We start from the raw sequence: 26,630 nt of genomic DNA, 5'->3' as shown, positions 1-26,630 counted from the left end.
GGAATTGGAAGGTTTGTGTTGTATGAATTTGTCTGATCATTCTGAATCCATTCACAAAAGCATTCAAAAATTAAAGGATCTGACAGCCCAAATTAAAGAAGACGGAGGTTCCTGGTTGGATGATTTGTATCAAAATTGCAGTTTTGCACCTTGGCTAAGGCAACTTTGCAAGATAGGTCTTGACATATTAGGTGTTCTAATACTGATATTGATAGTGGTACCTTGTATACTCTGTTGTGTTCGTCGAATGATGAACAAAACAGTCCGAGAAGTTTTTGTCATTCAAGCAGGAGAATTAGGAAGTAGAAGCACGGAGAGTGTACGAAATCTCACGAAAGCAGTAGATTGACATGTAGTATTGACATGAACGAAGGTTTTGAATTAAGGCCTTGGAATCGACCAGAGTTTTTTGAACGATGCCTTGTGACTGTTGCCAAACATATCTCTTTCAGGGATTGGGTCTTCACAGCATTAAGTTGCTGTGCCGTAATATAGCGATGCTTCAGTTTAGTGAAAATAGGTCTTCAGCAGATAATAAGCAGAAATTTTGCAATAGAGCTATGAAACGCAAATAGCAAGCGACAAGAAAATGAAAGCTTCTGGGTCAAACAGAGAGGGGGAAATGTTGGAATCCATAAGGTTAGAGGATTTTTAAGAAATGGTTAAAAAGAAGTATGTAGGCCTTAGACTGGAGTTTTGTTAGCATTGCAGAAAAGTTTCCCATGCAAGCAGAAAAAGTTTTCCATGCAAGCAGAAAAGTTTCCCAAGCAGTAGACGTGACAAATAACAATAGGCTTCTGTAGAATTGGCTTTAGGATGGCAACAAGGTTATTTAATGCGTATCTTTAGAAGGTTAGCATGAATAGAACTCTGTTCTTTGTCTCTTATCAACTAGTCTTTGTTTTAGCTACGATTACCTATGTTTTATAAGATTGGATAGAATGCTTGTCAATATGTGTTTTCTGTGTCTGACTGGCTGAATTCTAGTCTGAGATGATTTTATGTATTGCTGTATGAGCCCTGTTGAAGGAGACATTTTTTGGTGTGGATCAGTGAGCTGTCATGTCTCCATTTTGTATTTTGAGACTGATGTGCTGGAAATAAAAGCAAAAATCTCTTCACTGGTCTGGTTACCATGTTATCCATATTTGGATATTTTGCCGCGGCCTAGTGGGTTCCTTTTTTAAGGCGTGGGTTCCTGACACCATTGGACTTATACCTGTCCCGTCCCCCGCATATTGCTGCCCCGTGTGAGGACGTAGAATAGAAGAAAAACAAAGAAAAATCGTGGAAGCACCAGCCGCGGAGACCCAAGTGTTAACAAGGAGGACACTGTATCATCTCTCCCGCCGAAACCAAGAAAATTGTAAGTAACTTATCTCGGGAGAGCGCTTGGGTGACGTTGGGAGGAAAAATAGAGAAAAAGAAAATTATTAAAAGAGCACAAAAATGGGAACGAATTTATCAGAAGTTGAATGGGATGTTTTTCATCAATTAGAGACAATGTTACAAGAAAAAGGTCACTCTGAAATTTCAAAAACTGAGCTTAAAAACTTACTTATCTGGGTTAAAGCGAATACGCAAGATTTAAATCTGCAGTCTGCTTTTTCTTTTCATTTTTGGGATCAGATAAACTGGAGAATCTATAATCTAGTCTCTCTCAAAAAAGATGAAAGCTTAAGAGAACTTGTGCCGGTTTGTAGTGCGCTGTTGTAGTGCTTTTTTAAACAAAGTGATAAAAATAAGATCAACTTGGACTCAGAAAACAGAGCTTCTGGTTCTCTCTCACGAAATTCCAGTAAACCAGAGACTGTGTGTGTATCGGAGAATGTTACAAGTGTTGTTGCAAATGCTGAAAGTATTTCTTTGAACTCTGTTGAACAAAATCTTTCTTCTCTCTCTCTGGGAAAAAATGAGACTCTTTCGGACTTTTCTTCGCGTTGTTCTGTTAATGTAAAAATATGTGACTCTTGTAAGGGGGATGGAACAAAGTGTGTAAAAGATGGAAATGAAAAAGTGACTGTACTTCCTAAAATTGTTTGTGCAGGGACACTGAAACCTGAATTGGATTCTGTTGGGCCTGGGGTGGAGGCTGAGGTGGCTGCTTCCACTCGGGAAATTGTGGTTCCAGGGAACTCTTTTTCAGTTAAGCAAAACCATGGTTGTTCTGGTGTTTGTCAATCTATAGATACAGAGAAAGAAAAATTGGCTTTAAGGGTGGAGTCCTTTGAAAGGAAGAGATGGAAGAAACTCGCGACTGTGTTGTTGCTGAAATTCAAAAAGCTGGACTTGAAATCTCTGCAACGAAAATTCAACAAGTTTCACCTTAGAAGTACCTGGGATGGAAGATGACTGAGACGACAAGAACACCACAAAAAATTCAGATCCGAACCAGAGTCAACAACCTACAAGAGTTACAACAACTTCTAGGAGAAATCAACTGGGTCAGACCGATGTTGGGAATCACCAATGATGAACTGAGTCCGCTCTTCCATTTGCTGAGAGGAAGTTGCGACATCACTTCGCCAAGAACTTTAACCCCTGAAGCTCGTGCTGCTCTCGACAAAGTCACAGAAGCTCTTCAAAAAAGACAAGCTCATCGCTGCGTTCCTGAAAATCCTTTCTTTCTTGCAATCTTAGGAGAGAAGAAGCAGCTTTGTGGTCTCATTTTCCAGTGGGATTCCACAGAGCAAGATCCTTTGTTAATAATGGAATGGGATTTTCCTCCCTACAGGTTTTCAAAGACCATTTGCTCAGTTTTAGAAATGATTGCATACATTATAATTAAGGCTAGAACCAGATTGTTAACTTTGGCAGGTCAAGAATTTTCAGTTATCTATTTGCCATTGAAAAATGATTATTTCAATTGGGCAATGCAAAATTCTGATGATTTACAATATGCATTCTTAGGTTTTCCAGGTGTTTGTTCCATACACTATCCAGCTCACAAACTACTGCAAGCAAAATTGAGTTTCAGAGAAAAACCTAAATTTAGTGAAGAACCTTTACATGCTGTGACTCTCTTCACTGATGGCTCTGGTAAAAGCCAAGGTCCGTTGTGACTTGGTTTAATCAAAAGACTAATGTTTGGGAATCTGATATTCAAACAGTAGAGGGATCCCCTCAAATTGTTGAGCCTGCTGCAGTAGTTTGAGCTTTTCAGCTGTTTCCTCAGCCTTTTAATTTGGTCACAGATTCTGCTTATGTTGCTAATGTAGTCAGGAGAATAGAAGGTTCCATTTTAAAGGATGTTAGTAATGAAACTTTACATCGTTGGCTTTCATGTCTTTTTATAACTTTGCAATATAGAACTAATCCATATTTTGTTTCTCACATTAGGGCGCATTCTTCACTTCCTGGATTTTTAGTGGAAGGAAATGCAAGAGCGGACAAGCTGACAATGGTCATTTCTAACACATTGCCAAATAGTTTTGAACAAGCAAAATTGAGTCGTGCCTTTTTCCACCAAAATGCACAAGCACTCATGCAAATGTTCCAAATCACTTAAAGTCAAGCTAAAGCTATCATTCATACTTGCCCTGACTGTCAATTGGTACAACCTCCTGTTTCTACAGGAGCAATCAACCCCCGAGGCTTACAAAGCCTACAGTTGTGGCAAACAGATGTTACTAAATAGCCTTCTTTTGGTAAATTTAAAAATATTCATGTTTCCATAGACACGTTCTCTGGTGCAGTTTTTGCTTCCCTTCACACAAGTGATACTGGCAGCCATGCCTGTCATCATTTCCTGCAAGCTTTTGCTTCATTGGGTATACCCCAAGAAGTAAAAACTGACAATGGCCCCGCATACATATCTCAAAAATTGGCCACATTTTTAAATGAATGGGGTGTTCGACACATTTTTGGTATTCCCCACTCTCCCACAAGCCAAGCAATCATTGAAAGAACACATCAAACCTTAAAACGCATATTAGATCAACAGAGAGGGGGAACGGAAATCACCCCACAGATGAGACTGAGTAAGGCTTTGTATGTTTTTAATTTTCTAAATAGTAAAAGTACAGAACCAGATCCACCAATCTTTAGAGACTTTTCAAATAGCACACAGGCAAAACTGAAAGAACATCCTCCTCTTCTAATTAGAAACCCTGACTCTGGACAGATGGAAGGTCCGTTTCAATTAATAACGTGGGGCAAAGGGTATGCTTCTATTTCCACAGGTGCTGGAAGAATTAAGTGGGTTCCTGCCAAAAACGTCAAACCGTATCGCACTTCAGAACCTGTTGTCGAGCCTAGAACTGAGGAAGCGAGTACGCAGACGTAGACCGAATGGAAGGATCCCGGGTCTCGCCTGACGCCTCTTGTGCCTGACGTTCATTGTGCATCGGTGGAACCCGTGAACTCTGATTTTGTGCCAATTTTTATTTATGAGTATACGAATGAAATGCTGAATGTTTGTTTAACAAAGCTAATTTTTGGCTGAAAATTTAGGTTCTTGTTTTGGTTTAGAAAGAATTCTGCCAAAACTTAGTTCTTGAAAGAGATGGGGCAGAATCAAATGGTATACTTGTTTTGCTTGATTTTAATTGTTTTTTGTCGTGCAGATTTGCCTGAGGATCAACCGAAGACGAATGTTTGGGTGACCTTAGCCAAGGCTGCCGGATCGGATACTATATGTCTGTCTAATTCGGAACCAGAAAAGCCTTTCTCAACCTGTTTGGTTGGTGTGCCAGTGAAAGAGTTTCCTTTGGTCAGAAAAGAATCCAATGGTAAACCAGGTGGAATTGACAATGGAAACAGTCCTTCCTTCAATTGGAACATTTGTTCCAAGAAACTTCTCAGGGCAGCAAATGTTTCAAACAGTTGGGATGTGTTTCTACAGACGGACCAATCTCCACGGCAATTGCCAAAAGGGTATTGGATCATTTGCGGAGACAGAGGTTGGCAAGGCATTCCAGCCCACCTTGAAGGTGGCCCTTGCAGCATTGGTATGCTTACCATAATTGCCCCCACTGCCAAAGCAGTGATGAAAAAGAAACAAAGGAAAACAAGAGCTGTTCCTCATTATGATGAGAACTGTCAGAGTGATTTTATGCCTTGGAATGCCGCCAGAAGGGTTTCAGCAGGTATATTTCTACCCCAATTGGCTTCAGCTGTGGCATTGAGACAATTAGATCGAGTTGGATGTTGGCTGAGCAAACAAGCTAATGCCACATCCTCCGCAATCAGTGATATGTTGACCAATGTTGATAGTATTAGACATGCTACTCTTCAAAACAGAGCAGCCATTGATTTTCTCTTACTGGCACAAGGACATGGTTGTGAGGAATTGGAAGGTTTGTGTTGTATGAATTTGTCTGATCATTCTGAATCCATTCACAAAAGCATTCAAAAATTCAAGGATCTGACAGCCCAAATTAAAGAAGACGGAGGTTCCTGGTTGGATGATTTGTATCAAAATTGCAGTTTTGCACCTTGGCTAAGGCAACTTTGCAAGATAGGTCTTTACATATTAGGTGTTCTAATACTGATATTGATAGTGGTACCTTGTATACTCTGTTGTGTTCGGCGAATGATGAACAAAACAGTCCGAGAAGTTTTTGTCATTCAAGCAGGAGAATTAGGAAGTAGAAGCACAGAGAGTGTACGAAATCTCACGAAAGCAGTAGATGAGGGTATTGACATGAACGAAGGTTTTGAATTAAGGCCTTGGAATCGACCAGAGTTTTTTGAACGATGCCTTGTGACTGTTGCCAAACATATCTCTTTCAGGGATTGGGTCTTCACAGCATTAAGTTGCTGTGCCGTAATATAGCGATGCTTCAGTTTAGTGAAAATAGGTCTTCAGCAGATAATAAGCAGAAATTTTGCAATAGAGCTATGAAACGCAAATAGCAAGCGACAAGAAAATGAAAGCTTCTGGGTCAAACAGAGAGGGGGAAATGTTGGAATCCATAAGGTTAGAGGATTTTTAAGAAATGGTTAAAAAGAAGTATGTAGGCCTTAGACTGGAGTTTTGTTAGCATTGCAGAAAAGTTTCCCATGCAAGCAGAAAAAGTTTTCCATGCAAGCAGAAAAGTTTCCCAAGCAGTAGACGTGACAAATAACAATAGGCTTCTGTAGAATTGGCTTTAGGATGGCAACAAGGTTATTTAATGTATATCTTTAGAAGGTTAGCATGAATAGAACTCTGTTCTTTGTCTCTTATCAACTAGTCTTTGTTTTAGCTACGATTACCTATGTTTTATAAGATTGGATAGAATGCTTGTCAATATGTGTTTTCTGTGTCTGACTGGCTGAATTCTAGTCTGAGATGATTTTATGTATTGCTGTATGAGCCCTGTTGAAGGAGACATTTTTTGGTGTGGATCAGTGAGCTGTCATGTCTCCATTTTGTATTTTGAGACTGATGTGCTGGAAATAAAAGCAAAAATCTCTTCACTGGTCTGGTTACCATGTTATCCATATTTGGATATTTTGCCGCGGCCTAGTGGGTTCCTTTTTTAAGGCGTGGGTTCCTGACACCATTGGACTTATACCTGTCCCGTCCCCCGCATATTGCTGCCCCGTGTGAGGACGTAGAATAGAAGAAAAACAAAGAAAAATCGTGGAAGCACCAGCCGCGGAGACCCAAGTGTTAACAAGGAGGACACTGTATCATCTCTCCCGCCGAAACCAAGAAAATTGTAAGTAACTTATCTCGGGAGAGCGCTTGGGTGACGTTGGGAGGAAAAATAGAGAAAAAGAAAATTATTAAAAGAGCACAAAAATGGGAAAGAATTTATCAGAAGTTGAATGGGATGTTTTTCATCAATTAGAGACAATGTTACAAGAAAAAGGTCACTCTGAAATTTCAAAAACTGAGCTTAAAAACTTACTTATCTGGGTTAAAGCGAATACGCAAGATTTAAATCTGCAGTCTGCTTTTTCTTTTCATTTTTGGGATCAGATAAACTGGAGAATCTATAATCTAGTCTCTCTCAAAAAAGATGAAAGCTTAAGAGAACTTGTGCCGGTTTGTAGTGCGCTATTGTAGTGCTTTTTTAAACAAAGTGATAAAAATAAGATCAACTTGGACTCAGAAAACAGAGCTTCTGGTTCTCTCTCACGAAATTCCAGTAAACCAGAGACTGTGTGTGTATCGGAGAATGTTACAAGTGTTGTTGCAAATGCTGAAAGTATTGCTTTGAACTCTGTTGAACAAAATCTTTCTTCTCTCTCTCTGGGAAAAAATGAGACTCTTTCGGACTTTTCTTCGCGTTGTTCTGTTAATGTAAAAATATGTGACTCTTGTAAGGGGGATGGAACAAAGTGTGTAAAAGATGGAAATGAAAAAGTGACTGTACTTCCTAAAATTGTTTGTGCAGGGACACTGAAACCTGAATTGGATTCTGTTGGGCCTGGGGTGGAGGCTGAGGTGGCTGCTTCCACTCGGGAAATTGTGGTTCCAGGGAACTCTTTTTCAGTTAAGCAAAACCATGGTTGTTCTGGTGTTTGTCAATCTATAGATACAGAGAAAGAAAAATTGGCTTTAAGGGTGGAGTCCTTTGAAAGGAAGAGATGGAAGAAACTCGCGACTGTGTTGTTGCTGAAATTCAAAAAGCTGGACTTGAAATCTCTGCAACGAAAATTCAACAAGTTTCACCTTAGAAGTACCTGGGATGGAAGATGACTGAGACGACAAGAACACCACAAAAAATTCAGATCCGAACCAGAGTCAACAACCTACAAGAGTTACAACAACTTCTAGGAGAAATCAACTGGGTCAGACCGATGTTGCGAATCACCAATGATGAACTGAGTCCGCTCTTCCATTTGCTGAGAGGAAGTTGCGACATCACTTCGCCAAGAACTTTAACCCCTGAAGCTCGTGCTGCTCTCGACAAAGTCACAGAAGCTCTTCAAAAAAGACAAGCTCATCGCTGCGTTCCTGAAAATCCTTTCTTTCTTGCAATCTTAGGAGAGAAGAAGCAGCTTTGTGGTCTCATTTTCCAGTGGGATTCCACAGAGCAAGATCCTTTGTTAATAATGGAATGGGATTTTCCTCCCTACAGGTTTTCAAAGACCATTTGCTCAGTTTTAGAAATGATTGCATACATTATAATTAAGGCTAGAACCAGATTGTTAACTTTGGCAGGTCAAGAATTTTCAGTTATCTATTTGCCATTGAAAAATGATTAATTCAATTGGGCAATGCAAAATTCTGATGATTTACAATATGCATTCTTAGGTTTTCCAGGTGTTTGTTCCATACACTATCCAGCTCACAAACTACTGCAAGCAAAATTGAGTTTCAGAGAAAAACCTAAATTTAGTGAAGAACCTTTACGTGCTGTGACTCTCTTCACTGATGGCTCTGGTAAAAGCCACAAGTCCGTTGTGACTTGGTTTAATCAAAAGACTAATGTTTGGGAATCTGATATTCAAACAGTAGAGGGATCCCCTCAAATTGTTGAGCCTGCTGCAGTAGTTTGAGCTTTTCAGCTGTTTCCTCAGCCTTTTAATTTGGTCACAGATTCTGCTTATGTTGCTAATGTAGTCAGGAGAATAGAAGGTTCCATTTTAAAGGATGTTAGTAATGAAACTTTACATCGTTGGCTTTCATGTCTTTTTATAACTTTGCAATATAGAACTAATCCATATTTTGTTTCTCACATTAGGGCGCATTCTTCACTTCCTGGATTTTTAGTGGAAGGAAATGCAAGAGCGGACAAGCTGACAATGGTCATTTCTAACACATTGCCAAATAGTTTTGAACAAGCAAAATTGAGTCGTGCCTTTTTCCGCCAAAATGCACAAGCACTCATGCAAATGTTCCAAATCACTTAAAGTCAAGCTAAAGCTATCATTCATACTTGCCCTGACTGTCAATTGGTACAACCTCCTGTTTCTACAGGAGCAATCAACCCCCGAGGCTTACAAAGCCTACAGTTGTGGCAAACAGATGTTACTAAATAGCCTTCTTTTGGTAAATTTAAAAATATTCATGTTTCCATAGACACGTTCTCTGGTGCAGTTTTTGCTTCCCTTCACACAAGTGATACTGGCAGCCATGCCTGTCATCATTTCCTGCAAGCTTTTGCTTCATTGGGTATACCCCAAGAAGTAAAAACTGACAATGGCCCCGCATACATATCTCAAAAATTGGCCACATTTTTAAATGAATGGGGTGTTCGACACATTTTTGGTATTCCCCACTCTCCCACAAGCCAAGCAATCATTGAAAGAACACATCAAACCTTAAAACGCATATTAGATCAACAGAGAGGGGGAACGGAAATCACCCCACAGATGAGACTGAGTAAGGCTTTGTATGTTTTTAATTTTCTAAATAGTAAAAGTACAGAACCAGATCCACCAATCTTTAGAGACTTTTCAAATAGCACACAGGCAAAACTGAAAGAACATCCTCCTCTTCTAATTAGAAACCCTGACTCTGGACAGATGGAAGGTCCGTTTCAATTAATAACGTGGGGCAAAGGGTATGCTTCTATTTCCACAGGTGCTGGAAGAATTAAGTGGGTTCCTGCCAAAAACGTCAAACCGTATCGCACTTCAGAACCTGTTGTCGAGCCTAGAACTGAGGAAGCGAGTACGCAGACGTAGACCGAATGGAAGGATCCCGGGTCTCGCCTGACGCCTCTTGTGCCTGACGTTCATTGTGCATCGGTGGAACCCGTGAACTCTGATTTTGTGCCAATTTTTATTTATGAGTATACGAATGAAATGCTGAATGTTTGTTTAACAAAGCTAATTTTTGGCTGAAAATTTAGGTTCTTGTTTTGGTTTAGAAAGAATTCTGCCAAAACTTAGTTCTTGAAAGAGATGGGGCAGAATCAAATGGTATACTTGTTTTGCTTGATTTTAATTGTTTTTTGTCGTGCAGATTTGCCTGAGGATCAACCGAAGACGAATGTTTGGGTGACCTTAGCCAAGGCTGCCGGATCGGATACTATATGTCTGTCTAATTCGGAACCAGAAAAGCCTTTCTCAACCTGTTTGGTTGGTGTGCCAGTGAAAGAGTTTCCTTTGGTCAGAAAAGAATCCAATGGTAAACCAGGTGGAATTGACAATGGAAACAGTCCTTCCTTCAATTGGAACATTTGTTCCAAGAAACTTCTCAGGGCAGCAAATGTTTCAAACAGTTGGGATGTGTTTCTACAGACGGACCAATCTCCACGGCAATTGCCAAAAGGGTATTGGATCATTTGCGGAGACAGAGGTTGGCAAGGCATTCCAGCCCACCTTGAAGGTGGCCCTTGCAGCATTGGTATGCTTACCATAATTGCCCCCACTGCCAAAGCAGTGATGAAAAAGAAACAAAGGAAAACGAGAGCTGTTCCTCATTATGATGAGAACTGTCAGAGTGATTTTATGCCTTGGAATGCCGCCAGAAGGGTTTCAGCAGGTATATTTCTACCCCAATTGGCTTCAGCTGTGGCATTGAGACAATTAGATCGAGTTGGATGTTGGCTGAGCAAACAAGCTAATGCCACATCCTCCGCAATCAGTGATATGTTGACCAATGTTGATAGTATTAGACATGCTACTCTTCAAAACAGAGCAGCCATTGATTTTCTCTTACTGGCACAAGGACATGGTTGTGAGGAATTGGAAGGTTTGTGTTGTATGAATTTGTCTGATCATTCTGAATCCATTCACAAAAGCATTCAAAAATTCAAGGATCTGACAGCCCAAATTAAAGAAGACGGAGGTTCCTGGTTGGATGATTTGTATCAAAATTGCAGTTTTGCACCTTGGCTAAGGCAACTTTGCAAGATAGGTCTTTACATATTAGGTGTTCTAATACTGATATTGATAGTGGTACCTTGTATACTCTGTTGTGTTCGGCGAATGATGAACAAAACAGTCCGAGAAGTTTTTGTCATTCAAGCAGGAGAATTAGGAAGTAGAAGCACAGAGAGTGTACGAAATCTCACGAAAGCAGTAGATGAGGGTATTGACATGAACGAAGGTTTTGAATTAAGGCCTTGGAATCGACCAGAGTTTTTTGAACGATGCCTTGTGACTGTTGCCAAACATATCTCTTTCAGGGATTGGGTCTTCACAGCATTAAGTTGCTGTGCCGTAATATAGCGATGCTTCAGTTTAGTGAAAATAGGTCTTCAGCAGATAATAAGCAGAAATTTTGCAATAGAGCTATGAAACGCAAATAGCAAGCGACAAGAAAATGAAAGCTTCTGGGTCAAACAGAGAGGGGGAAATGTTGGAATCCATAAGGTTAGAGGATTTTTAAGAAATGGTTAAAAAGAAGTATGTAGGCCTTAGACTGGAGTTTTGTTAGCATTGCAGAAAAGTTTCCCATGCAAGCAGAAAAAGTTTTCCATGCAAGCAGAAAAGTTTCCCAAGCAGTAGACGTGACAAATAACAATAGGCTTCTGTAGAATTGGCTTTAGGATGGCAACAAGGTTATTTAATGTATATCTTTAGAAGGTTAGCATGAATAGAACTCTGTTCTTTGTCTCTTATCAACTAGTCTTTGTTTTAGCTACGATTACCTATGTTTTATAAGATTGGATAGAATGCTTGTCAATATGTGTTTTCTGTGTCTGACTGGCTGAATTCTAGTCTGAGATGATTTTATGTATTGCTGTATGAGCCCTGTTGAAGGAGACATTTTTTGGTGTGGATCAGTGAGCTGTCATGTCTCCATTTTGTATTTTGAGACTGATGTGCTGGAAATAAAAGCAAAAATCTCTTCACTGGTCTGGTTACCATGTTATCCATATTTGGATATTTTGCCGCGGCCTAGTGGGTTCCTTTTTTAAGGCGTGGGTTCCTGACACCATTGGACTTATACCTGTCCCGTCCCCCGCATATTGCTGCCCCGTGTGAGGACGTAGAATAGAAGAAAAACAAAGAAAAATCGTGGAAGCACCAGCCGCGGAGACCCAAGTGTTAACAAGGAGGACACTGTATCATCTCTCCCGCCGAAACCAAGAAAATTGTAAGTAACTTATCTCGGGAGAGCGCTTGGGTGACGTTGGGAGGAAAAATAGAGAAAAAGAAAATTATTAAAAGAGCACAAAAATGGGAAAGAATTTATCAGAAGTTGAATGGGATGTTTTTCATCAATTAGAGACAATGTTACAAGAAAAAGGTCACTCTGAAATTTCAAAAACTGAGCTTAAAAACTTACTTATCTGGGTTAAAGCGAATACGCAAGATTTAAATCTGCAGTCTGCTTTTTCTTTTCATTTTTGGGATCAGATAAACTGGAGAATCTATAATCTAGTCTCTCTCAAAAAAGATGAAAGCTTAAGAGAACTTGTGCCGGTTTGTAGTGCGCTATTGTAGTGCTTTTTTAAACAAAGTGATAAAAATAAGATCAACTTGGACTCAGAAAACAGAGCTTCTGGTTCTCTCTCACGAAATTCCAGTAAACCAGAGACTGTGTGTGTATCGGAGAATGTTACAAGTGTTGTTGCAAATGCTGAAAGTATTGCTTTGAACTCTGTTGAACAAAATCTTTCTTCTCTCTCTCTGGGAAAAAATGAGACTCTTTCGGACTTTTCTTCGCGTTGTTCTGTTAATGTAAAAATATGTGACTCTTGTAAGGGGGATGGAACAAAGTGTGTAAAAGATGGAAATGAAAAAGTGACTGTACTTCCTAAAATTGTTTGTGCAGGGACACTGAAACCTGAATTGGATTCTGTTGGGCCTGGGGTGGAGGCTGAGGTGGCTGCTTCCACTCGGGAAATTGTGGTTCCAGGGAACTCTTTTTCAGTTAAGCAAAACCATGGTTGTTCTGGTGTTTGTCAATCTATAGATACAGAGAAAGAAAAATTGGCTTTAAGGGTGGAGTCCTTTGAAAGGAAGAGATGGAAGAAACTCGCGACTGTGTTGTTGCTGAAATTCAAAAAGCTGGACTTGAAATCTCTGCAACGAAAATTCAACAAGTTTCACCTTAGAAGTACCTGGGATGGAAGATGACTGAGACGACAAGAACACCACAAAAAATTCAGATCCGAACCAGAGTCAACAACCTACAAGAGTTACAACAACTTCTAGGAGAAATCAACTGGGTCAGACCGATGTTGCGAATCACCAATGATGAACTGAGTCCGCTCTTCCATTTGCTGAGAGGAAGTTGCGACATCACTTCGCCAAGAACTTTAACCCCTGAAGCTCGTGCTGCTCTCGACAAAGTCACAGAAGCTCTTCAAAAAAGACAAGCTCATCGCTGCGTTCCTGAAAATCCTTTCTTTCTTGCAATCTTAGGAGAGAAGAAGCAGCTTTGTGGTCTCATTTTCCAGTGGGATTCCACAGAGCAAGATCCTTTGTTAATAATGGAATGGGATTTTCCTCCCTACAGGTTTTCAAAGACCATTTGCTCAGTTTTAGAAATGATTGCATACATTATAATTAAGGCTAGAACCAGATTGTTAACTTTGGCAGGTCAAGAATTTTCAGTTATCTATTTGCCATTGAAAAATGATTAATTCAATTGGGCAATGCAAAATTCTGATGATTTACAATATGCATTCTTAGGTTTTCCAGGTGTTTGTTCCATACACTATCCAGCTCACAAACTACTGCAAGCAAAATTGAGTTTCAGAGAAAAACCTAAATTTAGTGAAGAACCTTTACGTGCTGTGACTCTCTTCACTGATGGCTCTGGTAAAAGCCACAAGTCCGTTGTGACTTGGTTTAATCAAAAGACTAATGTTTGGGAATCTGATATTCAAACAGTAGAGGGATCCCCTCAAATTGTTGAGCCTGCTGCAGTAGTTTGAGCTTTTCAGCTGTTTCCTCAGCCTTTTAATTTGGTCACAGATTCTGCTTATGTTGCTAATGTAGTCAGGAGAATAGAAGGTTCCATTTTAAAGGATGTTAGTAATGAAACTTTACATCGTTGGCTTTCATGTCTTTTTATAACTTTGCAATATAGAACTAATCCATATTTTGTTTCTCACATTAGGGCGCATTCTTCACTTCCTGGATTTTTAGTGGAAGGAAATGCAAGAGCGGACAAGCTGACAATGGTCATTTCTAACACATTGCCAAATAGTTTTGAACAAGCAAAATTGAGTCGTGCCTTTTTCCGCCAAAATGCACAAGCACTCATGCAAATGTTCCAAATCACTTAAAGTCAAGCTAAAGCTATCATTCATACTTGCCCTGACTGTCAATTGGTACAACCTCCTGTTTCTACAGGAGCAATCAACCCCCGAGGCTTACAAAGCCTACAGTTGTGGCAAACAGATGTTACTAAATAGCCTTCTTTTGGTAAATTTAAAAATATTCATGTTTCCATAGACACGTTCTCTGGTGCAGTTTTTGCTTCCCTTCACACAAGTGATACTGGCAGCCATGCCTGTCATCATTTCCTGCAAGCTTTTGCTTCATTGGGTATACCCCAAGAAGTAAAAACTGACAATGGCCCCGCATACATATCTCAAAAATTGGCCACATTTTTAAATGAATGGGGTGTTCGACACATTTTTGGTATTCCCCACTCTCCCACAAGCCAAGCAATCATTGAAAGAACACATCAAACCTTAAAACGCATATTAGATCAACAGAGAGGGGGAACGGAAATCACCCCACAGATGAGACTGAGTAAGGCTTTGTATGTTTTTAATTTTCTAAATAGTAAAAGTACAGAACCAGATCCACCAATCTTTAGACACTTTTCAAATAGCACACAGGCAAAACTGAAAGAACATCCTCCTCTTCTAATTAGAAACCCTGACTCTGGACAGATGGAAGGTCCGTTTCAATTAATAACGTGGGGCAAAGGGTATGCTTCTATTTCCACAGGTGCTGGAAGAATTAAGTGGGTTCCTGCCAAAAACGTCAAACCGTATCGCACTTCAGAACCTGTTGTCGAGCCTAGAACTGAGGAAGCGAGTACGCAGACGTAGACCGAATGGAAGGATCCCGGGTCTCGCCTGACGCCTCTTGTGCCTGACGTTCATTGTGCATCGGTGGAACCCGTGAACTCTGATTTTGTGCCAATTTTTATTTATGAGTATACGAATGAAATGCTGAATGTTTGTTTAACAAAGCTAATTTTTGGCTGAAAATTTAGGTTCTTGTTTTGGTTTAGAAAGAATTCTGCCAAAACTTAGTTCTTGAAAGAGATGGGGCAGAATCAAATGGTATACTTGTTTTGCTTGATTTTAATTGTTTTTTGTCGTGCAGATTTGCCTGAGGATCAACCGAAGACGAATGTTTGGGTGACCTTAGCCAAGGCTGCCAGATCGGATACTATATGTCTGTCTAATTTGGAACCAGAAAAGCCTTTCTCAACCTGTTTGGTTGGTGTGCCAGTGAAAGAGTTTCCTTTGGTCAGAAAAGAATCCAATGGTAAACCAGGTGGAATTGACAATGGAAAGAGTCCTTCCTTCAATTGGAACATTTGTTCCAAGAAACTTCTCAGGGCAGCAAATGTTTCAAACAGTTGGGATGTGTTTCTACAGACGGACCAATCTCCACGGCAATTGCCAAAAGGGTATTGGATCATTTGCGGAGACAGAGGTTGGCAAGGCATTCCAGCCCACCTTGAAGGTGGCCCTTGCAGCATTGGTATGCTTACCATAATTGCCCCCACTGCCAAAGCAGTGATGAAAAAGAAACAAAGGAAAACAAGAGCTGTTCCTCATTATGATGAGAACTGTCAGAGTGATTTTATGCCTTGGAATGCCGCCAGAAGGGTTTCAGCAGGTATATTTCTACCCCAATTGGCTTCAGCTGTGGCATTGAGACAATTAGATCGAGTTGGATGTTGGCTGAGCAAACAAGCTAATGCCACATCCTCCGCAATCAGTGATATGTTGACCAATGTTGATAGTATTAGACATGCTACTCTTCAAAACAGAGCAGCCATTGATTTTCTCTTACTGGCACAAGGACATGGTTGTGAGGAATTGGAAGGTTTGTGTTGTATGAATTTGTCTGATCATTCTGAATCCATTCACAAAAGCATTCAAAAATTAAAGGATCTGACAGCCCAAATTAAAGAAGACGGAGGTTCCTGGTTGGATGATTTGTATCAAAATTGCAGTTTTGCACCTTGGCTAAGGCAACTTTGCAAGATAGGTCTTTACATATTAGGTGTTCTAATACTGATATTGATAGTGGTACCTTGTATACTCTGTTGTGTTCGGCGAATGATGAACAAAACAGTCCGAGAAGTTTTTGTCATTCAAGCAGGAGAATTAGGAAGTAGAAGCACAGAGAGTGTACGAAATCTCACGAAAGCAGTAGATGAGGGCATTGACATGAACGAAGGTTTTGAATTAAGGCCTTGGAATCGACCAGAGTTTTTTGAACGATGCCTTGTGACTGTTGCCAAACATATCTCTTTCAGGGATTGGGTCTTCACAGCATTAAGTTGCTGTGCCGTAATATAGTGATGCTTCAGTTTAGTGAAAATAGGTCTTCAGCAGATAATAAGCAGAAATTTTGCAATAGAGCTATGAAACGCAAATAGCAAGCGACAAGAAAATGAAAGCTTCTGGGTCAAACAGAGAGGGGGAAATGTTGGAATCCATAAGGTTAGAGGATTTTTAAGAAATGGTTAAAAAGAAGTATGTAGGCCTTAGACTGGAGTTTTGTTAGCATTGCAGAAAAGTTTCCCATGCAAGCAGAAAAAGTTTTCCATGCAAGCAGAAAAGTTTCCCAAGCAGTAGACGTGACAAATAACAATAGGCTTCTGTAGAATTGGCTTTAGGATGGCAACAAGGTTATTTAATGTATATCTTTAGAAGGTTAGCATGAATAGAACTCTGTTCTTTGTCTCTTATCAACTAGTCTTTGTTTTAGCTACGATTACCTATGTTTTATAAGATTGGATAGAATGCTTGTCAAGATGTGTTTTCTGTGTCTGATTGGCTGAATTCTAGTCTGAGATGATTTTATGTATTGCTGTATGAGCCCTGTTGAAGGAGACATTTTTCGGTGTGGATCAGTGAGGTGTCATGTCTCCATTTTGTATTTTGAGACTGATGTGCTGGAAATAAAAGCAAAAATCTCTTCACTGGTCTGGTTACCATGTTATCCATATTTGGATATTTTGCCGCGGCCTAGTGGGTTCCTTTTTTAAGGCGTGGGTTCCTGACACCATTGGACTTATACCTGTCCCGTCCCCCGCATATTGCTGCCCCGTGTGAGGACGTAGAATAGAAGAAAAACAAAGAAAAATCGTGGAAGCACCAGCCGCGGAGACCCAAGTGTTAACAAGGAGGACACTGTATCATCTCTCCCGCCGAAACCAAGAAAATTGTAAGTAACTTATCTCGGGAGAGCGCTTGGGTGACGTTGGGAGGAAAAATAGAGAAAAAGAAAATTATTAAAAGAGCACAAAAATGGGAACGAATTTATCAGAAGTTGAATGGGATGTTTTTCATCAATTAGAGACAATGTTACAAGAAAAAGGTCACTCTGAAATTTCAAAAACTGAGCTTAAAAACTTACTTATCTGGGTTAAAGCGAATACGCAAGATTTAAATCTGCAGTCTGCTTTTTCTTTTCATTTTTGGGATCAGATAAACTGGAGAATCTATAATCTAGTCTCTCTCAAAAAAGATGAAAGCTTAAGAGAACTTGTGCCGGTTTGTAGTGCGCTGTTGTAGTGCTTTTTTAAACAAAGTGATAAAAATAAGATCAACTTGGACTCAGAAAACAGAGCTTCTGGTTCTCTCTCACGAAATTCCAGTAAACCAGAGACTGTGTGTGTATCGGAGAATGTTACAAGTGTTGTTGCAAATGCTGAAAGTATTGCTTTGAACTCTGTTGAACAAAATCTTTCTTCTCTCTCTCTGGGAAAAAATGAGACTCTTTCGGACTTTTCTTCGCGTTGTTCTGTTAATGTAAAAATATGTGACTCTTGTAAGGGGGATGGAACAAAGTGTGTAAAAGATGGAAATGAAAAAGTGACTGTACTTCCTAAAATTGTTTGTGCAGGGACACTGAAACCTGAATTGGATTCTGTTGGGCCTGGGGTGGAGGCTGAGGTGGCTGCTTCCACTCGGGAAATTGTGGTTCCAGGGAACTCTTTTTCAGTTAAGCAAAACCATGGTTGTTCTGGTGTTTGTCAATCTATAGATACAGAGAAAGAAAAATTGGCTTTAAGGGTGGAGTCCTTTGAAAGGAAGAGATGGAAGAAACTCGCGACTGTGTTGTTGCTGAAATTCAAAAAGCTGGACTTGAAATCTCTGCAACGAAAATTCAACAAGTTTCACCTTAGAAGTACCTGGGATGGAAGATGACTGAGACGACAAGAACACCACAAAAAATTCAGATCCGAACCAGAGTCAACAACCTACAAGAGTTACAACAACTTCTAGGAGAAATCAACTGGGTCAGACCGATGTTGGGAATCACCAATGATGAACTGAGTCCGCTCTTCCATTTGCTGAGAGGAAGTTGCGACATCACTTCGCCAAGAACTTTAACCCCTGAAGCTCGTGCTGCTCTCGACAAAGTCACAGAAGCTCTTCAAAAAAAAAGACAAGCTCATCGCTGCGTTCCTGAAAATCCTTTCTTTCTTGCAATCTTAGGAGAGAAGAAGCAGCTTTGTGGTCTCATTTTCCAGTGGGATTCCACAGAGCAAGATCCTTTGTTAATAATGGAATGGGATTTTCCTCCCTACAGGTTTTCAAAGACCATTTGCTCAGTTTTAGAAATGATTGCATACATTATAATTAAGGCTAGAACCAGATTGTTAACTTTGGCAGGTCAAGAATTTTCAGTTATCTATTTGCCATTGAAAAATGATTATTTCAATTGGGCAATGCAAAATTCTGATGATTTACAATATGCATTCTTAGGTTTTCCAGGTGTTTGTTCCATACACTATCCAGCTCACAAACTACTGCAAGCAAAATTGAGTTTCAGAGAAAAACCTAAATTGAGTGAAGAACCTTTACATGCTGTGACTCTCTTCACTGATGGCTCTGGTAAAAGCCACAAGTCCGTTGTGACTTGGTTTAATCAAAAGACTAATGTTTGGGAATCTGATATTCAAACAGTAGAGGGATCCCCTCAAATTGTTGAGCCTGCTGCAGTAGTTTGAGCTTTTCAGCTGTTTCCTCAGCCTTTTAATTTGGTCACAGATTCTGCTTATGTTGCTAATGTAGTCAGGAGAATAGAAGGTTCCATTTTAAAGGATGTTAGTAATGAAACTTTACATCGTTGGCTTTCATGTCTTTTTATAACTTTGCAATATAGAACTAATCCATATTTTGTTTCTCACATTAGGGCGCATTCTTCACTTCCTGGATTTTTAGTGGAAGGAAATGCAAGAGCGGACAAGCTGACAATGGTCATTTCTAACACATTGCCAAATAGTTTTGAACAAGCAAAATTGAGTCGTGCCTTTTTCCACCAAAATGCACAAGCACTCATGCAAATGTTCCAAATCACTTAAAGTCAAGCTAAAGCTATCATTCATACTTGCCCTGACTGTCAATTGGTACAACCTCCTGTTTCTACAGGAGCAATCAACCCCCGAGGCTTACAAAGCCTACAGTTGTGGCAAACAGATGTTACTAAATAGCCTTCTTTTGGTAAATTTAAAAATATTCATGTTTCCATAGACACGTTCTCTGGTGCAGTTTTTGCTTCCCTTCACACAAGTGATACTGGCAGCCATGCCTGTCATCATTTCCTGCAAGCTTTTGCTTCATTGGGTATACCCCAAGAAGTAAAAACTGACAATGGCCCCGCATACATATCTCAAAAATTGGCCACATTTTTAAATGAATGGGGTGTTCGACACATTTTTGGTATTCCCCACTCTCCCACAAGCCAAGCAATCATTGAAAGAACACATCAAACCTTAAAACGCATATTAGATCAACAGAGAGGGGGAACGGAAATCACCCCACAGATGAGACTGAGTAAGGCTTTGTATGTTTTTAATTTTCTAAATAGTAAAAGTACAGAACCAGATCCACCAATCTTTAGACACTTTTCAAATAGCACACAGGCAAAACTGAAAGAACATCCTCCTCTTCTAATTAGAAACCCTGACTCTGGACAGATGGAAGGTCCGTTTCAATTAATAACGTGGGGCAAAGGGTATGCTTCTATTTCCACAGGTGCTGGAAGAATTAAGTGGGTTCCTGCCAAAAACGTCAAACCGTATCGCACTTCAGAACCTGTTGTCGAGCCTAGAACTGAGGAAGCGAGTACGCAGACGTAGACCGAATGGAAGGATCCCGGGTCTCGCCTGACGCCTCTTGTGCCTGACGTTCATTGTGCATCGGTGGAACCCGTGAACTCTGATTTTGTGCCAATTTTTATTTATGAGTATACGAATGAAATGCTGAATGTTTGTTTAACAAAGCTAATTTTTGGCTGAAAATTTAGGTTCTTGTTTTGGTTTAGAAAGAATTCTGCCAAAACTTAGTTCTTGAAAGAGATGGGGCAGAATCAAATGGTATACTTGTTTTGCTTGATTTTAATTGTTTTTTGTCGTGCAGATTTGCCTGAGGATCAACCGAAGACGAATGTTTGGGTGACCTTAGCCAAGGCTGCCGGATCGGATACTATATGTCTGTCTAATTCGGAACCAGAAAAGCCTTTCTCAACCTGTTTGGTTGGTGTGCCAGTGAAAGAGTTTCCTTTGGTCAGAAAAGAATCCAATGGTAAACCAGGTGGAATTGACAATGGAAACAGTCCTTCCTTCAATTGGAACATTTGTTCCAAGAAACTTCTCAGGGCAGCAAATGTTTCAAACAGTTGGGATGTGTTTCTACAGACGGACCAATCTCCACGGCAATTGCCAAAAGGGTATTGGATCATTTGCGGAGACAGAGGTTGGCAAGGCATTCCAGCCCACCTTGAAGGTGGCCCTTGCAGCATTGGTATGCTTACCATAATTGCCCCCACTGCCAAAGCAGTGATGAAAAAGAAACAAAGGAAAACAAGAGCTGTTCCTCATTATGATGAGAACTGTCAGAGTGATTTTATGCCTTGGAATGCCGCCAGAAGGGTTTCAGCAGGTATATTTCTACCCCAATTGGCTTCAGCTGTGGCATTGAGACAATTAGATCGAGTTGGATGTTGGCTGAGCAAACAAGCTAATGCCACATCCTCCGCAATCAGTGATATGTTGACCAATGTTGATAGTATTAGACATGCTACTCTTCAAAACAGAGCAGCCATTGATTTTCTCTTACTGGCACAAGGACATGGTTGTGAGGAATTGGAAGGTTTGTGTTGTATGAATTTGTCTGATCATTCTGAATCCATTCACAAAAGCATTCAAAAATTAAAGGATCTGACAGCCCAAATTAAAGAAGACGGAGGTTCCTGGTTGGATGATTTGTATCAAAATTGCAGTTTTGCACCTTGGCTAAGGCAACTTTGCAAGATAGGTCTTTACATATTAGGTGTTCTAATACTGATATTGATAGTGGTACCTTGTATACTCTGTTGTGTTCGGCGAATGATGAACAAAACAGTCCGAGAAGTTTTTGTCATTCAAGCAGGAGAATTAGGAAGTAGAAGCACAGAGAGTGTACGAAATCTCACGAAAGCAGTAGATGAGGGTATTGACATGAACGAAGGTTTTGAATTAAGGCCTTGGAATCGACCAGAGTTTTTTGAACGATGCCTTGTGACTGTTGCCAAACATAGCTCTTTCAGGGATTGGGTCTTCACAGCATTAAGTTGCTGTGCCGTAATATAGCGATGCTTCAGTTTAGTGAAAATAGGTCTTCAGCAGATAATAAGCAGAAATTTTGCAATAGAGCTATGAAACGCAAATAGCAAGCGACAAGAAAATGAAAGCTTCTGGGTCAAACAGAGAGGGGGAAATGTTGGAATCCATAAGGTTAGAGGATTTTTAAGAAATGGTTAAAAAGAAGTATGTAGGCCTTAGACTGGAGTTTTGTTAGCATTGCAGAAAAGTTTCCCATGCAAGCAGAAAAAGTTTTCCATGCAAGCAGAAAAGTTTCCCAAGCAGTAGACGTGACAAATAACAATAGGCTTCTGTAGAATTGGCTTTAGGATGGCAACAAGGTTATTTAATGTATATCTTTAGAAGGTTAGCATGAATAGAACTCTGTTCTTTGTCTCTTATCAACTAGTCTTTGTTTTAGCTACGATTACCTATGTTTTATAAGATTGGATAGAATGCTTGTCAAGATGTGTTTTCTGTGTCTGATTGGCTGAATTCTAGTCTGAGATGATTTTATGTATTGCTGTATGAGCCCTGTTGAAGGAGACATTTTTTGGTGTGGATCAGTGAGGTGTCATGTCTCCATTTTGTATTTTGAGACTGATGTGCTGGAAATAAAAGCAAAAATCTCTTCACTGGTCTGGTTACCATGTTATCCATATTTGGATATTTTGCCGCGGCCTAGTGGGTTCCTTTTTTAAGGCGTGGGTTCCTGACACCATTGGACTTATACCTGTCCCGTCCCCCGCATATTGCTGCCCCGTGTGAGGACGTAGAATAGAAGAAAAACAAAGAAAAATCGTGGAAGCACCAGCCGCGGAGACCCAAGTGTTAACAAGGAGGACACTGTATCATCTCTCCCGCCGAAACCAAGAAAATTGTAAGTAACTTATCTCGGGAGAGCGCTTGGGTGACGTTGGGAGGAAAAATAGAGAAAAAGAAAATTATTAAAAGAGCACAAAAATGGGAACGAATTTATCAGAAGTTGAATGGGATGTTTTTTATCAATTAGAGACAATGTTACAAGAAAAAGGTCACTCTGAAATTTCAAAAACTGAGCTTAAAAACTTACTTATCTGGGTTAAAGCGAATACGCAAGATTTAAATCTGCAGTCTGCTTTTTCTTTTCATTTTTGGGATCAGATAAACTGGAGAATCTATAATCTAGTCTCTCTCAGAAAAGATGAAAGCTTAAGAGAACTTGTGCCGGTTTGTAGTGCGCTATTGTAGTGCTTTTTTAAACAAAGTGATAAAAATAAGATCAACTTGGACTCAGAAAACAGAGCTTCTGGTTCTCTCTCACGAAATTCCAGTAAACCAGAGACTGTGTGTGTATCGGAGAATGTTACAAGTGTTGTTGCAAATGCTGAAAGTATTGCTTTGAACTCTGTTGAACAAAATCTTTCTTCTCTCTCTCTGGGAAAAAATGAGACTCTTTCGGACTTTTCTTCGCGTTGTTCTGTTAATGTAAAAATATGTGACTCTTGTAAGGGGGATGGAACAAAGTGTGTAAAAGATGGAAATGAAAAAGTGACTGTACTTCCTAAAATTGTTTGTGCAGGGACACTGAAACCTGAATTGGATTCTGTTGGGCCTGGGGTGGAGGCTGAGGTGGCTGCTTCCACTCGGGAAATTGTGGTTCCAGGGAACTCTTTTTCAGTTAAGCAAAACCATGGTTGTTCTGGTGTTTGTCAATCTATAGATACAGAGAAAGAAAAATTGGCTTTAAGGGTGGAGTCCTTTGAAAGGAAGAGATGGAAGAAACTCGCGACTGTGTTGTTGCTGAAATTCAAAAAGCTGGACTTGAAATCTCTGCAACGAAAATTCAACAAGTTTCACCTTAGAAGTACCTGGGATGGAAGATGACTGAGACGACAAGAACACCACAAAAAATTCAGATCCGAACCAGAGTCAACAACCTACAAGAGTTACAACAACTTCTAGGAGAAATCAACTGGGTCAGACCGATGTTGGGAATCACCAATGATGAACTGAGTCCGCTCTTCCATTTGCTGAGAGGAAGTTGCGACATCACTTCGCCAAGAACTTTAACCCCTGAAGCTCGTGCTGCTCTCGACAAAGTCACAGAAGCTCTTCAAAAAAGACAAGCTCATCGCTGCGTTCCTGAAAATCCTTTCTTTCTTGCAATCTTAGGAGAGAAGAAGCAGCTTTGTGGTCTCATTTTCCAGTGGGATTCCACAGAACAAGATCCTTTGTTAATAATGGAATGGGATTTTCCTCCCTACAGGTTTTCAAAGACCATTTGCTCAGTTTTAGAAATGATTGCATACATTATAATTAAGGCTAGAACCAGATTGTTAACTTTGGCAGGTCAAGAATTTTCAGTTATCTATTTGCCATTGAAAAATGATTATTTCAATTGGGCAATGCAAAATTCTGATGATTTACAATATGCATTCTTAGGTTTTCCAGGTGTTTGTTCCATACACTATCCAGCTCACAAACTACTGCAAGCAAAATTGAGTTTCAGAGAAAAACCTAAATTTAGTGAAGAACCTTTACATGCTGTGACTCTCTTCACTGATGGCTCTGGTAAAAGCCACAAGTCCGTTGTGACTTGGTTTAATCAAAAGACTAATGTTTGGGAATCTGATATTCAAACAGTAGAGGGATCCCCTCAAATTGTTGAGCCTGCTGCAGTAGTTTGAGCTTTTCAGCTGTTTCCTCAGCCTTTTAATTTGGTCACAGATTCTGCTTATGTTGCTAATGTAGTCAGGAGAATAGAAGGTTCCATTTTAAAGGATGTTAGTAATGAAACTTTACATCGTTGGCTTTCATGTCTTTTTATAACTTTGCAATATAGAACTAATCCATATTTTGTTTCTCACATTAGGGCGCATTCTTCACTTCCTGGATTTTTAGTGGAAGGAAATGCAAGAGCGGACAAGCTGACAATGGTCATTTCTAACACATTGCCAAATAGTTTTGAACAAGCAAAATTGAGTCGTGCCTTTTTCCACCAAAATGCACAAGCACTCATGCAAATGTTCCAAATCACTTAAAGTCAAGCTAAAGCTATCATTCATACTTGCCCTGACTGTCAATTGGTACAACCTCCTGTTTCTACAGGAGCAATCAATCCCCGAGGCTTACAAAGCCTACAGTTGTGGCAAACAGATGTTACTAAATAGCCTTCTTTTGGTAAATTTAAAAATATTCATGTTTCCATAGACACGTTCTCTGGTGCAGTTTTTGCTTCCCTTCACACAAGTGATACTGGCAGCCATGCCTGTCATCATTTCCTGCAAGCTTTTGCTTCATTGGGTATACCCCAAGAAGTAAAAACTGACAATGGCCCCGCATACATATCTCAAAAATTGGCCACATTTTTAAATGAATGGGGTGTTCGACACATTTTTGGTATTCCCCACTCTCCCACAAGCCAAGCAATCATTGAAAGAACACATCAAACCTTAAAACGCATATTAGATCAACAGAGAGGGGGAACGGAAATCACCCCACAGATGAGACTGAGTAAGGCTTTGTATGTTTTTAATTTTCTAAATAGTAAAAGTACAGAACCAGATCCACCAATCTTTAGAGACTTTTCAAATAGCACACAGGCAAAACTGAAAGAACATCCTCCTCTTCTAATTAGAAACCCTGACTCTGGACAGATGGAAGGTCCGTTTCAATTAATAACGTGGGGCAAAGGGTATGCTTCTATTTCCACAGGTGCTGGAAGAATTAAGTGGGTTCCTGCCAAAAACGTCAAACCGTATCGCACTTCAGAACCTGTTGTCGAGCCTAGAACTGAGGAAGCGAGTACGCAGACGTAGACCGAATGGAAGGATCCCGGGTCTCGCCTGACGCCTCTTGTGCCTGACGTTCATTGTGCATCGGTGGAACCCGTGAACTCTGATTTTGTGCCAATTTTTATTTATGAGTATACGAATGAAATGCTGAATGTTTGTTTAACAAAGCTAATTTTTGGCTGAAAATTTAGGTTCTTGTTTTGGTTTAGAAAGAATTCTGCCAAAACTTAGTTCTTGAAAGAGATGGGGCAGAATCAAATGGTATACTTGTTTTGCTTGATTTTAATTGTTTTTTGTCGTGCAGATTTGCCTGAGGATCAACCGAAGACGAATGTTTGGGTGACCTTAGCCAAGGCTGCCGGATCGGATACTATATGTCTGTCTAATTCGGAACCAGAAAAGCCTTTCTCAACCTGTTTGGTTGGTGTGCCAGTGAAAGAGTTTCCTTTGGTCAGAAAAGAATCCAATGGTAAACCAGGTGGAATTGACAATGGAAACAGTCCTTCCTTCAATTGGAACATTTGTTCCAAGAAACTTCTCAGGGCAGCAAATGTTTCAAACAGTTGGGATGTGTTTCTACAGACGGACCAATCTCCACGGCAATTGCCAAAAGGGTATTGGATCATTTGCGGAGACAGAGGTTGGCAAGGCATTCCAGCCCACCTTGAAGGTGGCCCTTGCAGCATTGGTATGCTTACCATAATTGCCCCCACTGCCAAAGCAGTGATGAAAAAGAAACAAAGGAAAACGAGAGCTGTTCCTCATTATGATGAGAACTGTCAGAGTGATTTTATGCCTTGGAATGCCGCCAGAAGGGTTTCAGCAGGTATATTTCTACCCCAATTGGCTTCAGCTGTGGCATTGAGACAATTAGATCGAGTTGGATGTTGGCTGAGCAAACAAGCTAATGCCACATCCTCCGCAATCAGTGATATGTTGACCAATGTTGATAGTATTAGACATGCTACTCTTCAAAACAGAGCAGCCATTGATTTTCTCTTACTGGCACAAGGACATGGTTGTGAGGAATTGGAAGGTTTGTGTTGTATGAATTTGTCTGATCATTCTGAATCCATTCACAAAAGCATTCAAAAATTCAAGGATCTGACAGCCCAAATTAAAGAAGACGGAGGTTCCTGGTTGGATGATTTGTATCAAAATTGCAGTTTTGCACCTTGGCTAAGGCAACTTTGCAAGATAGGTCTTTACATATTAGGTGTTCTAATACTGATATTGAT

This window comes from Melospiza georgiana, chromosome W (assembly GCF_028018845.1).
Source record: "Melospiza georgiana isolate bMelGeo1 chromosome W, bMelGeo1.pri, whole genome shotgun sequence".
NCBI classification, from domain to species: domain Eukaryota; kingdom Metazoa; phylum Chordata; class Aves; order Passeriformes; family Passerellidae; genus Melospiza; species Melospiza georgiana.
The sequence above is the reverse complement of the archived record's forward strand: the minus strand, read 5'-3'. Positions refer to the sequence as shown.